Source organism: Anabrus simplex, chromosome 1 (genome assembly GCF_040414725.1).
Source record: "Anabrus simplex isolate iqAnaSimp1 chromosome 1, ASM4041472v1, whole genome shotgun sequence".
In the NCBI taxonomy this organism is placed as follows: Eukaryota; Metazoa; Arthropoda; class Insecta; order Orthoptera; family Tettigoniidae; genus Anabrus; species Anabrus simplex.
Genome location: NC_090265.1, coordinates 1,490,350,497 through 1,490,364,995, shown reverse-complemented (window position 1 = coordinate 1,490,364,995; position 14,499 = coordinate 1,490,350,497). Strand labels below are relative to the sequence as shown.

General features: G+C 41.6%; 1 protein-coding gene across 2 annotated transcripts in view; it reads left to right on the top strand.

Annotated features, from left to right (window-relative positions):
* The window catches only part of Mat89Ba (nucleolar protein 6 Mat89Ba), a 332,508-nt gene that overhangs the window by 13,638 nt on the left and 304,371 nt on the right, over window positions 1–14,499 (top strand). The window lies entirely within an intron of this gene.

Below are 14,499 nucleotides of genomic sequence, written 5' to 3'. Positions count from 1 at the left end.
AGTTTTAGGAAGAAAGTCTTACAAATGGAAGGATTCCAGGAGAGGAAGGAAAATGAAACAGGCACAAAGTGGACTGAAGACAGGAATAAGAAGTACAGTGAAACAATGAAAGAATACTGGAAGAAAAGGAAAGAACAACTAAGGAGGAAGAATTGAAATTGTAACTTGGTCCTTGGAAGGCCATAACGTAAGAAGAAGTGTACACAGTTGACAGCATCCCATATGTGTGTCTTTATGAATATGATAACTGGCAACTGTGTGTGACAGGACGTGAGAATAATTTTCGGTAGTGGGAATCAGAACAAAATGCAACTCTTACTAAAAAATACTGTATGTCTGTACACCAAACTCAAGATGAACTCGTAAAACAAACTCTTCTGACAAACAACAATAAGAAATCATTGAAGACATGGCTACGAGAAGACACCTCATTAAAAACGGTGAAGATCTCAAAAGGTTTTTTTTATCGAGGTGGACGAACAACTGGACTAGTCATTGGAAGGTAAACATAACCAAAATATGTTCCAACTTAATGAGCATGATACAGACACTCAATTCCACCTTAACAGAACAAACTTCGAAAGTAAATAACAAAATCTCAGATGTTGATTCACGAGTTAGATAGATAGTTAGATAGATAAAAGCCTTTATTTTCTGTGGCGAAGTTAGGGCTCTTGGCCCTTTCTTACACTTAACCACACACATATTATTATTTGCCAATACACGGACACTGATTAACTTAAAATACTAAGAAATACAAAAAACACTAATTTTAAGACAAAAATATGAATATATACACGCAAAGATGGAAGAAAGAAAAAGGAACTGCCTACATAATACAGATTTGAAAAAATACTCATTTCAATACACATCAAAAGAAATACGAACGTAAAAATACTAGTAAGCTTAATCATCATCATCATTATCTAAAGGCTTTGCCTTGTCGCTGCAACCATTGATCTCTTCTCTCTGCGATCCTTTTCATCTCTCCATAACCTTGGCATCCCATCATCTCAACTACCTCTTCAATGATCTTCCGTGGTTTCCCTCTGCCTTTCTTTTCCATCACCTTGCCTTCGAACAAGTTCTTTATGAAGTTATTATGCCGGAGAATGTGACCGAAAACTGACGCTTTTCTCCTTTTTATCGTTGTTATTAAATGTCTCTGGGTGTATATTTCTCTAAGCACTGCTTCATTAGTTTTCTTCTCAATCCAGCTAGTTCTTGTCATCTTCCTCCATAGCCACATTTCCACTGCCTCTAGTCGTTTCACGTCCTCCTTCAAGAGAGTCCATCCTTCACAGCCGTATAGCAGCACACTCCAAATGAACTTTTGATAAATAATTTCTTTTGTTCAGTATTTAAGGATTTATTAGTTAAGAGCTGCTTCTTCTCCTCAAAGGCTTTCTTACACAGGGAAATCCTTCTTTTTATTTCCACAGTGCATCTGTTGCCATCGGCAATAACTGATCCAAAGTAGCAGAACTTGTGCACCTGTTTTATTAAAATATGTCCAATTCTGAGCTGTGCTTCTGGCTTCATTTTAGATTTGCTTACAACCATAACGTTAGTATTATTTACATTAATGTTAAGTTGGAAATCTTTTAAGATGGATGTTAATTTGTTGAGCATGATCTGCATGTTCATCTCATTGTCAGCCAGAAGTGCAGTATCGTTGGCAAATCTAATACAGTGTACAGTTGTTCCATTTATTTTAATGCCAGGTGTTTTGGATTTAAAAATTTTCATGGCCTCTTCAATGTACAGATTAAATAGAAATGGAGATAAGGAACACCCCTGTCTTACTCCTTTCCTGATTCTCACCTTGCGTACTTTATCATTACTTTCGATGTTTATTCTTTGATTGATGTAGAGGTTAAGTATTGCTTTTCTGTCTTTCCAGTCCAAATGAATGTCCTTCATAATTTTGAACAGCCTTTTCCAATGAACATTGTCAAAAGCTTTTTCCAGGTCTACAAAAGCTATATATGTATTTCTGTTAAGCTCCATTCTTCTCTCCAAGATGGTTTTAAGTGCTATAATAGCTTCTCTCGTTCCTACTCCTTTCCTGAACCCAAACTGATCATCATCTAGATTCTGCTCAATTTTCATTTTTCATTTTCATTTTCATTTTTCATTAAGTAAGCTTAATAAAATTTTTAAATGAAATTCAACTAATTGTATCCTTACAGTACTACTTCTAAGTTAAATACAGTTAATACTAGCTATGTTTAGGCTACTCCTACTTCGTAAATACAGCACGGATGTTTTTAATTTAATTTAAATTATCATATTAACCCAATATTTTATTTTAATGTACAACAATCTCATATTTTCACACACAATCACTCGTTCCATTCATATAGGTACCTTGCTGGAAGCACTTAACGAGGAACTGCTGGTAAGAGGTTTTAAATATACTTTTTGATGCAGCATCCTCGATGTATTTGGGAAGAGCATTCCACCATCCCGAAGCGGTGATAGTAAATGATCAATGGTATGTGGTTGTTCGGTGTACAGGTATTTCTAGGAGGGATATCATGGAGGTGTGAAGAACCAAGATGACGAAAATTGCTGGAGAGATAAGCAGGGATATCTTCCGAGAGTACCTGGTACACAAGAGTATTTGAATGTAGTTTACGCCTGTCGTCTAGTCATAACGAAGATAATTGTTTATAGTAGGGAGAAACTCGAGTGTCATACCGTAAATCCATAGCATATCTGTTGTTGTTGTTGTTTGAGTCATCAGTCCGTAGACTGATTTGATGCAGCCATCCATGCCACCCTATCCTGTGCTAACCTTTTCATTTCTACGTAACTACAGCATCCTACATCTGCTCTAATCTGCTTGTCATATTCATACCTTGGTCTACCCCTACCGTTCTTACCACCTACACTTCCTTCAAAAGCAACTGAACAAGTCCTGGGTGTCTTAAGATGTGTTCTATCATTCTATCTCTTCTCGTCAAATTTAGCTAAATCTATCTCTCACCAGTTCAATTCAGCATCTGTTCATTTGTGATTCGATCTGTTCATCTCACCTTCAGCATTCTTCTGTAACACCACATTTCAAAAGCTTCTATTCTCTTTCTTTCTTTCTGAGCTAGGTATTGTCCATGTTTCACTTCCATACAATGCCACACTCCACACAAAAGTCTTCAAAAACATCTTTCTAATTCCTATATCAGTGTTTGAAGTGAGCAAATTCCTATATCAGTGTTTGAAGTGAGCAAATTTATTTTCTTAGAAAGTTCTTCTTGCTTGTGCTAATCTGCATTTTATGCCCTCCTTACTTCTGCTATCGATAGTTACTTTACTACCCAAGTAACAATATTCATCTACTTCCTTTAAGACTTCATTTCCTAATTTAATATTTCCTGCATCACCTGCCTTCGTTCGACTGCACTCCATTACTTTTGTTTTAGACTTATTTATTTTCATCTTGTACTCCTTACCCAAGACTTTGTTCATACCATTCGGCAGCTTCTCGAGATCTTCTGCAGTCTCAGATAAAATAACAATATCATCGGCAAATCTCAAGGTTTTGATTTCCTTTACTGCCTGTTCAATGTAAACATTGAAAAGGAGGGGGGACAAACTGCTGCCTTACCTCACTCCTTTCTGGATTGCTGCTTCTTTTTTAAAGCCCTCGATTCTTATGACTGCAGACTGATTTTTATACAGATTATAGATAATTCTTCGTTCTCTGTATCTGATCCCAATCACCTTCCGAATCTTAAATAGCTTGGTCCAATCAACATTATCGAATGCCTTTTCTAGATCCACGAATGCCATGTGCATGGGTTTGTCCTTCTTGATTCAATCCTCTAAGATCAGATGTAAAGTCAAGATTGCTTCACGTGTTCCTACATTTCTTCTGAAGCCAAATTGATCTTCTCCCAACTCAGCTTCTACTTGTTTTTCCATTCTTCTGTAAATAATACATGTTCAAATTTTGCAGGCATGAGATACTAAACTAATGGTGCGGTAATTTTCACACCTGTCAGCACCGGCTTTCTTGGGAATAGGTATAACAACATTCTTCCGAAAATCGGATGGGACTTCTCCTGTCTCATACATCTTGCACACTAAATGAAATAACCTTGCCATGCTGGTTTCTCCTAAGGCAGTCAGTAATTCAGAGGGAATGTCATCAATTCCAGGTGCCTTGTTCCTATTGAGGTCACTCACAGCTCTGTCAAACTCTGACCTCAAAATTGGGTCTCCCATTTCATCAGCATCAACAGCCTCTTCGTGTTCCAGAACCAAATTATTTACATCTTTACATTGATGCAACTGTTGGATATGCTCCTGCCATCTTTCTGCTTTGTCTTCTTTCCCTGGAAGTGGCTTTCCATCTGTGCTCTTAATATTCATACACCTAGATTTCCTTTCTCCAAAGGTTTCCTTGATTTTCCTGTATGCAGCATCTACCTTTCCTAAGACCATACAACCTTCGACATCCTTGCACTTCTCCTTCAGCCAGTCTTCCGTAGCTACCTTGCACTTTATATCCACTTGATTCTTTAATCGCCTGTATTCTTTTCTGCCCTCTTCATTTCTAGCATTCTTGTATTTTCGTCGTTCCTCAATCAGGTCTAATATCTCCTGAGTTATCCACTGATTCTTAGTTGATCTTTTCTTCCTTCCTTCCTTCCTTCCTTCAGCAGCACTGCTGACTTCATTTTTCATGACTATCCACTCTTCCTCTATTGTGTTTCCTTCAGCCTTTTCATTTAGTCCTTTTGCAACATGTTCCTTGAAACAATCCCTCACACTCTTTTCTTTCAACTTGTCTAGATCCCATCTTTTTGCATTCTTTCCTTTCTTCAATTTCTTCATCTTCAGATGGCATTTCATGACCAACAAGTTGTGGTCAGAGTCCACGTCTGCTCCTGGAAAAGTTTTGCAATCCAACACCTGGTTTCTGAATCTCTGCCTAATCATAATGTAGTCTATTTGATACCTTCCAGTGTCTCCAGGTCTCGTCCACATATAAAGCCGTTGTTTGTGGTGTTTCAACCAAGTATTGGCAAGGACTAAATTATAATCAGTGCAGAATTCAACCAGCCGATTTCCTCTTTCGTTCCTTTGTCCCAATTCAAATTCTCGTACTGTATTACCTTCTTTTCCTTGGCCAACCCCTGCATTCGAGTCTCCCATCACAATTAGATTCTCGTCACCTTTTACATACTGTATTAAATCTTCTATCTCTTCATATGTTCTTTCGATTTCCTCATCATCTGCTGAGCTAGTAGGCATATAGACCTGCACTATTGTGGTGGGCATTGGTTTGGTGGCTATCTTGACGACAATAATTCTTTCACTATACTGGTCGTTGTAGCTTACCCGCTGCCCTATTTTCTTATTCATTACTAAACCAACTCCTGCATTTCCTCTGTTTGATTCTGTGTTGATAATTCAGTAGTCGCCTGACCAAAAATCCTGTTCTTCCTGTCAATGTACTTCTTATACCATCTACATCTAACTTTAGTCTATCCATCTCCATTTTCAGATTCTCTAATCTACCACCACAACGATTCAAACTTCTAACATTCCACGCTCCGGCTCGCAGAATGTCAGTATCCATCTTCCTTCTCGTGTAGTCCGCAACCGGAGATCCGAATGGGTTACTAGTTTACCTCCAGAATATTTTACCTGGGAGGAAGCCATCATCAGTACATCATTCATACAGAGAGAGCTGCATGTCCTCTGGAGTTAGTTAGGCTGTAGTTTTCCGTTGCTTTCAGCTGTGTAGCAGTATCAACACAGCGAAGCCATGTTGCGTATTATTACAAGGCCATATCAGTCAATCATCCAGACTGCCGCCCTTGCAACTTCCGAAAGGCTGCTACCCCCACTTTTCGATGAACCATTCCTTAGTCTGGTCTGTCAGCAGATACCCATCCGATATGGTTGTACCTGCGACTCGGCTATCTGCATCATTGGGACACGCAAGCTTCCCCGCCGCAGCAAGGTCTCATGGTTCGCAGGAAAGGAGCATATCTAAGACAATTGCACTTTAATAGAACAGATTTCCGACAACATTTTGAAAATAAATGACAAAATTTCAGACATCAATTCTATCTTAACAGAACAGATTTCCGAACATATTTCAAAGGTAGATGACAAGATTTCTGAAGCTAATACAGTTTTAACTAGACAAATATCTCAAGTATACATGCAGGTTTACAAAGTAGAACAGTGCCTAGAATCAAAAATTTCAGTCGTAGATGATAAAACTTCATCCCAAATTAGTGACATCACCAATCAATTAACACAGCAGATATCGGACATCAGGTCAAAACTGGGACAGGTTGAGCAGATCGATTGTAGGGTAAGCCAGCTGGAAGGGGACATCTTGAATCTCAAGGAGGAGGTAGAAATCCAGGTTTCTGGCATCAAACAACAGGTTGAGGGGAGAATTTGTATCATCGAGGGAAATTTTGGGAGCCGTATTTCTGACAGGGAAGAAAGGTTAGAAAATCAGATTTCAACCATCAAGGGAGTTCTGCAGAATATGAGAGAGAGCATCCTTAATGCGGTAGAAGATAGATTTACTCGAACACGACATATCGCCACACCTCCAAACCCTCAAACCTAACCGGCAGTACAGGACACCTAGACCCAAAGGTGATTATAGAGAGCCTTCAGGAATTCCTCAGGTGACAGGAAGAACTTCATCGAGGGATCAGTCAGTCTACTAGGAAGGACTAATCTACCGGAGGACATCTTCGTTCAACTCGGCACACTGCAGTTAAAGGGGTAAGCCGCTACTTGGTGGAATACTTGAAGGGCTTAAACTGGACTGATTTCAAGAGGGAATTCCTTGCTAGGTTTAATTCCGAAGGGGTGAAGGGCTCTGTGAAAAGGAAGCTACTGACTGATGCTCAACCCATCGGCATGAGAGCTAACGCGTTCGTCCTCCAGAAGTACCAGCTCTTCAAGCGGCTGCATCCTGAGGAAGCGAGAACGAGATCTTACCAGACATCGTAGAGCTACTTCATGATAAGATTAGACCCCTAGTGAAGGTATCGCAACCGGCATCCTTTGATGATCTGCTGAGAATCATCACCCAGTTGAAAGGAGAACACAAGAGTATAGCCACAGAAGAGAGCAGGTCAGATAGAAAATACTACCAGTGTGGAAGAACGGGACACCTGAAGAACAAATGCTCAGCTTTGACGTCGGAAAACTAAGTCCGGCCCATTCTAGATTGAGGGGGTATGGAACCGGGAACAGGAATGCGCCTTAAAACCCGACAGACAAGCAGCCCTGGACAAGTAGGAAAGGGATTGGTTAGATTGTGAGCAGAACAGGCCAACCTCGACCATCTATCATCTTGAGGATAGTCAATGAGAATTTTTCAGCAATACTTGACAGCCAAGCTAGCCACTCATTTGTAAATGGGACTGTTGCAAGATTACTACTGCCTATGAAGCCTCACCATCTCGGAAGGGTAGTGGGAGCGCCGGATGGGGTAACCTATTCCATCCAAGGACAGACTAACCTAACCGCTAACTGCATGGACCTGCATATTGTAATTAACGTTGCAATGATTCAGAACCTAATACGTGACGTATTAAGTCATGACTTTATGGTAGAATACAAGGTGATCTTAGACTGTGCAGCTCATGAAGTCTTTCTGGGAAAAGATTGACGTCTGATGGTCGCCTGGCACTGTGGAAGTCAACCTAGACCTGGGAGATATCCAGTTAATGCATCTTCAACAAAGTGAAGTAGAGGAGCTGAGATATAAATTAAAGGACTTTCTAGAAGTCATAACCAATAAAACAGGACAGACTACCACTGTAACGCATACCATTGAATGCAGCACTTCCTCACCCATCAAGCAATACCCATATCCAATCAATCAGGATAAGCACAACTTCATCATTCAGAAGATTCAAGAGATGGAAGGGCAAGGTCTCATCGAACCATCTACATCCTGTTGGGCTTCGCCTATCGTCCTACCAAAAAAGAAGAATGGAGAGTATCAACTGTGCCTGTGGACTTCCAGAAGTTGAACGAGAAGACCGTTAGTGACGCCTACCTTTTACCCGACCTGAAAGACTCACTGAAGCAAGTAAGTGGATCTAAGATTTTCAGCGCACTGGATCTCAACTCCAGATTCTGGCAAGTGGAGATTGAGGAAAGTTCTGGGCCACTATCCGCCTTCATGACACCAAGAGGATTGTACCAGTTTACAAGAATGTCTTTTGGATTGAAGAATGCTCCTGCAACCTTCATGCAACTGATGGATGAGGTATTCTCAGGATATGTTGGAGATTTCTGCTAAGTGTATCTCGATGGCATCTTAATCCAAAGCAAGAATTTTAAAAGAACACCTTTTACACGTGAAGAAAGTGCTGGAACAACTGAAAATTCATGGACTGACCTGCCAACTGGAGAAGTGCCACTTCGCTCATTCCCACGTAGAATATCTTGGCCATGTTCCAACTGGAGGCTTAGAAAGGCAACCGGAAAAGGATCAAGCTATCGAGGAAGCTGAATGCCCACGGACGAAGTGACAAATTCATCAGTTCCTTGGCTTGTGTGGATGGTATAGCAGCTTCGTGCCACAATTTGAAGAGAAGGCAGTACCACTCACCGATCTTCTCCATAACAACCGCCCGTTCCGATGGACCAGCAAGGAAAAGGCAGCATACCAAAGCATTAAGGCTGCGATATGCAACGCGACTGGTCTAGCCCATCCCGAGCCTCAATGGAAGATGTGCCTGCAGATGGATGCCAGTGACACCAGCTTAGGAGCAGTGTTATTCCAGGAGAGGAGTGACGGCGGAAGGGACATGATCGAGTATGCCAGCAGAAAGCTATCTCCCACTGAACAACGCTACTTCACTGCCGAAAAGGTAGCTTTAGCTGTGGTGTGGGCCATGGGCAAATTCAGAGGCTACTTGGAGGGAAGGAAGTTCAGCTGTATACCGATAATGCAGCTCTCAAATGGTTGAACTCGGTCTCTGACTCAAAAGTTAAAACTGATGCGATGGGCTCTGTTAATTGCAGAATTCGATTTTGATGTGTGTCATGTCGCAGGACTGATGGACTTAGGAGCAGTTTATCTAGGCACCTGGCGATGGAACCTGAATTTAAGAGCACCATTGTTGAGAGGGTGTTTCTACAAAATCACCATAGCGAACCCAATGAACCTGTTCATACAACCATCAAGAAGGAACTTCGATCTGGTAGTAACCAACCAATGGCAAGGACAAGGCAAGCCCTGTAGGACCATGACACAGCGGATTAGGAGACAGAACACCAATAGTCGACCCGTCCTGAGGGAATTCAAGATGTGCTACAAGAACTTCCGGGTTGACGGAGGACACTTAATGTACAGATCTCATTTCTCCAACACGCCCGCAGTAAAGGTGATACGTGATACCTAGACAGCACATGACGGACATCCTCGAGAAGTTCCACTACAGAACTGAAGCCAGACATCCAGGAGATGAAGAGACATATCAGTCTACTTGATGAAGAATCTTCCGGTCAGCATGTGGAAAGAAATCCTTGAGTATGTGAAGGGGTGCTACATCTGTGCCTGTACCAAGGAGAGCAAGAGGACGGCAGATCCCAGACAGCGAGGAAATCGGCCGCAGCGTCTTTGGGACGTCATGGCCCTGGACTTGATGGGACCTTACCCTAGAACACCAAGGGGTAAAACAGGACTCCTAGTAAGCACCAACCTTTTCTCAAAATGGGTTGAAGCCTTTCCGATACCAGAAGCCACAACGGGGCGCATCACCGGTGTTCTACAGGATGAGGTGTTCAGCCGCTACGGTTATCCACGGTGCATTCTATCAGACAATGGGAGTCAATTCACGTCAAGAAAGTTGCAGCAAATGATGACTGAATGGGATGTGGAGCACTGGACCACCCCTGTCTACAACCTAAGAGCCAATCCAACGGAGCGGGGAGCTACGGGTCCATCAAATAGACAAGGAACATCGACTGTAGGACCGTCGGATACCATAACCACTCTTTGCCCTGCAACGCATCAACCGTGACACTGGCTATTCCCCAGCGGAGCTGTTTCTTGGTCGACAGCTATACAGCACCGGGGATTGGGAGATTTGTCCACCACTCACTTCTGGTCAAGATGATGTAGCTGTTTCCCTAGCAGATTGGCAGTGTAAGCAGCAGCAGGACATCAAGGAAAAGCAAGTTTTGCCAAGAAGAGATCCCTTACCCAGGCCAAGGCTCAAGATGTCAAAGAGACCCAGATCTTCCTACCAGGCCAACAAGTACTGCGACATAACCACTCGGTCAGTAATAAGACCGGAGGGTTTCACACATGTGTCTCACCTACAGTAAGTGGGTTGTCCCGTAGAGGTCGATAAGCAGCTGAGCCATGGTGTCTACTTACTAAAGACCAACCCTCCTGTCAAGGTTCATGCATCAGAATTGCGGCGTGTCACCCAACCGCTGCGCATACAGAGTAAGCCTGGTACTGCCACGGGTCCACCTGGAGGAGAGGCTACTGATGACATGGCACAATCTGGGCGTGAGGAAAATGCATCGACTACCACCGAGGAGGAGGCTGGCAGAGAGGCGACACTGACCCCCGACATGGCAGAATCCGGTGAGAAGGAGGAGAACACATCCAGCGACGTCGAGGAAGAGAGATGATTTAATCTACGACCAAGTCAGTGTCAACAAGTGTGATAGACTGTTGAAATTGTTCAAGTTATTGGGGAGATATTGATGCAAGTGTAATGGATTAGACTAAAAAGTGTGCGAGTAATAACTTGGAAACAATTCTCTAAACCCATGGGTAAATAGTGAAAATATCGAGCTCGGTTAGTAGGTGTTATTATGTTACTATTGTTATTGGACATATCTTGAGGCATGAAAGTCTTTTGCACACAATACTGGAGGGCAGTGTGGAATGAAAGAACTGTAGAGGTAGAGCACGTCTAGGATTTATAAAACAAATCATCCCCGACAAGGGTTGTGATAATTACTTGGACTTGAAGAGATTAGCCATGGACTGGAGTTCATGGAAAGCCGCTACAAACCAATTTTCGGATTGAACACCACAGAAGAAGATTATTATTATTATGACTTGTGAGGTGTGGCTATGAAGTTGTTTATGCCTATTATTATTATTTACGTAGTTATGTACGAACTTTATTAGGTGTAAATCGTGTTTGTATCATTTATTATTTGTGTGTTATATGATCTATCTTGTATAACAGAACATGTGAGGTTATGTTACGACACGTCTGCTGTATGTACAATATGTAAATGTGATTTTTTAATGTAAGAACACGTAAATAATAGTATATAATTTATTATTACCTGTAAATATGATGTATAAATCCAATGTAATGTTGTGCAACACAGAGTAATAGTCCAGAACAACATAGAATGTTTGATCCATTTGTACATAGGTTATTGGAGACTCAAGAAGATTCGAGATAAACATGTTGGGTCATACTTTTCTAGAAGCCTGGCCAGGCAATGTATGTAAAGAGGCAGTCTTGGGAGACGGTGTTGAGTTGTTAGCGAGACTTGTTAGTGAAAGTCAGTAGTCAAGTGTGTGAACTCATGTGATTTTGTTGTGTTGTTAATTGGTTGACATGCTAATGTGGCAGTCGTCTTCTTTTTCTATGTCTTCTTCGATTCAGTTCAAGATAGTCATTTATTAGTGTGTGTGTGTGTGTGTGTATAAAATGTAAATATAATTTGTAAATAAAATAGTGTACACAATTGACAGCATCCCGTGTGTGCATCTTTGTGAATACAATAATATAATCATGTTAGAGGTGGAATTAACAGGCTGTAAAATGAAAATGGGGGAAGACACCGGGGATAGATGAAATTAGTGTGGAAATGATTAATGCTGCTGGACCTGTTGGACTGCAATGGGTGTACAGATTATAAGTGCATTTGGAAGCAGAAACATGTCAGAAGACTGGAGAAAGGGATTTTTAAAATGAGTATATTTTACAGGTAACAGATGTAAAAAATTGTTATTTGGAAGCTCCTTTAAAAATAAAGGAACATGTACTTTTTGTTTTTGGAAAATTCCCTTACGGGGAGGGAAAAACGTGAAAAGGGAGTTGAATAACTTTCATGAGGATACTTATATTTCAAAAACGGAAGATGTTACAGACATGAAAATGTATATATTTGAAATCATCTTTAAAAATAAACACATGTTTGTTTTTTGAAATTTTCCTAAGGGGAAGGGGGGGTTGAAAAGAAGAATCTCCCCTCTTTTTACCCCCTTAGCGATGGAATATCCAAAAATCCTCCCTTAGTGAGCACCTACACTGTAATATAAATATATCCCCAAAATTTCATTTCCTTATATCCAGTAGTTTTGGCTCAGCGATGACGCATCCGTCAGTCAGTCAGGACATGTTATTTCATATCATTGATATAAGCAACCAAAAATTTATGGAAACTGTGATGCTGTACTCTTTCATGCAGTATCAAAATCACTACAGTGCTAAACATACAATATGAGACCAAAGAGAAACTACAGCATTTTAATGTCCTGTGTAAAATCAGAATCTACACCTACAATATGAGAGGGGGGAAAAAACTCTGTGAAAGTATTCATGAATATTTTCTTGGTAAAATCCCATTACTATTACTTCTCCTGGTTCAAAATATGTACTTGTTGTGACATCACTTGCGAAAACATACACTGCTGTGCAAAACTTAAGAGCAAAAGTATCTTTTGCATATTGTCACTGGCAAGTAACATAACTCGATGAAACTTGAACTATACATAGGAAGAACTGCTACAGTATGGTACAGTGGGCAGTTAATAGGAATATGCAATGAGACGAAGAGAAATGACACTTTTATGCAGAGACAGTAAACTACACGTAAGTCACAACGACTCATGATGGTCTCCTGGATGTCACAAAAGAAGGGACATGGTTCTTAAAAGTGTGTGCGATCACCATGGACAGCGATGCATGCTTTGCAACGTGTTTCCATGCTGGCCACAAGATTGGTAAGGAGTTCTTGTGGTAGGGCGTTCCATTCCTCCACCAGTGTGGTAGACAACTGCTGGATGGTCGTAGGTGCATGTGGACATACTGCAATACATCCGCCCAACATGTCCCACACGTGCTCGATGGGGTGTAATTCGGGGGATTGGGCGGGCCAGTCCATTTGCCGAATGTCCTCTTGTTCCAAGAGCTCCTCCTGCAATGTCAAGATTTGGAGGTCAGCACGCCTGTGCAACATTATGCCTCCCCACACCATAACACTTGGACCACCAAAATGATCATGTTCAGCAATGTTCCTGAGTGTATTACATGTTCTCACCTATCTGCAGATGGAGGTACTTCTAGAATCACTACTCAAACTGAATCTGCTCTCATCTGAGAAGAGCAGGTGACCCTACTCCTCGTTGGTCCAGATCGGATGCTCTTGGCACCATTGCAAATGGCGCCGCCGATGTGCGGGTTACAATGGAACTCAATATAATGGTCATCGGGCAAACAGACCACCCCCATGAGGTTGCTGTGCCACAGTGGAGAGTGAGATTGGGTGCCTTGCAGTCCTGTTAAATGTGGTTTCAATAGCACCCACTGTTTGACTTGAGTCTCTTCCGGCCTCTTGTACAATGTAGCGGTCATCTGCTACTGCAGTTGACCGTGGTCAACCCCTCCTCTCCTTCAGGGAGCAGTGCCTGTTGTGGTTCAGAATGTGCTCTCCATGCACGTGAAACAATGCCACGAGCAATACCAAACGCGTGGGCTACACTCGTCACACTTCATCCTTCTTCCAGTTTCCCGTTGATTCTTCCCCGTGTGAAGTCATTCAGATGTTGTCTCTGGATCATGTTGTAATGAATAACACCACCACAGTGCACCATAGTAGCTCGCTGATTGACTCGCACTGTTCCTTTAACTGCCTCGTTTTGTTGGTCCAGACCCATTTGGCACTATAGTCACGCTGACCTCACACCAGGTTTCTGTGCATGTGTGGGAGACCTCTGGCAACTTGTTATCATACTTTCATTCATTTCCACCGAGTGGTTGATCTTTTATGTTGCTTCATCTAGCTCGTCTTTAAGTTTTGCACAGCAGTGTAGTTGGAGATTAGATTGCCAAAACTTTAGGAGATTTTCATTTTCATGCACTTCAAAAGTTCAGTGGTGAAGACATGACTGTCAAGGTGGGCATTTCATTGTTGCCTGATTTTCCTTTGCATGATTGCTCTCTGTGTAAAATGCATAAGATCACTATGAACACCACGAACAGAGTTCACCTTAAACAATAGAAAATAGTTGAAGGGGAGAAGAAATCATTCGGGCTAATATTCGTGTTAACCGATCACATTTCCCAAAAGAAATAGTGTATATCTGTTTGCACCAAATCTGTTTTTGTGTTCATTCATCTTAAGCAGATCCGTGCTTACAAAGTTTTACTGTATTCATTGTATGGCCTCAGCTTCCATGTACAGGCATTTTAAATTGATGCCATCTGTGCTGCCTCCTCGTCAGTTTCA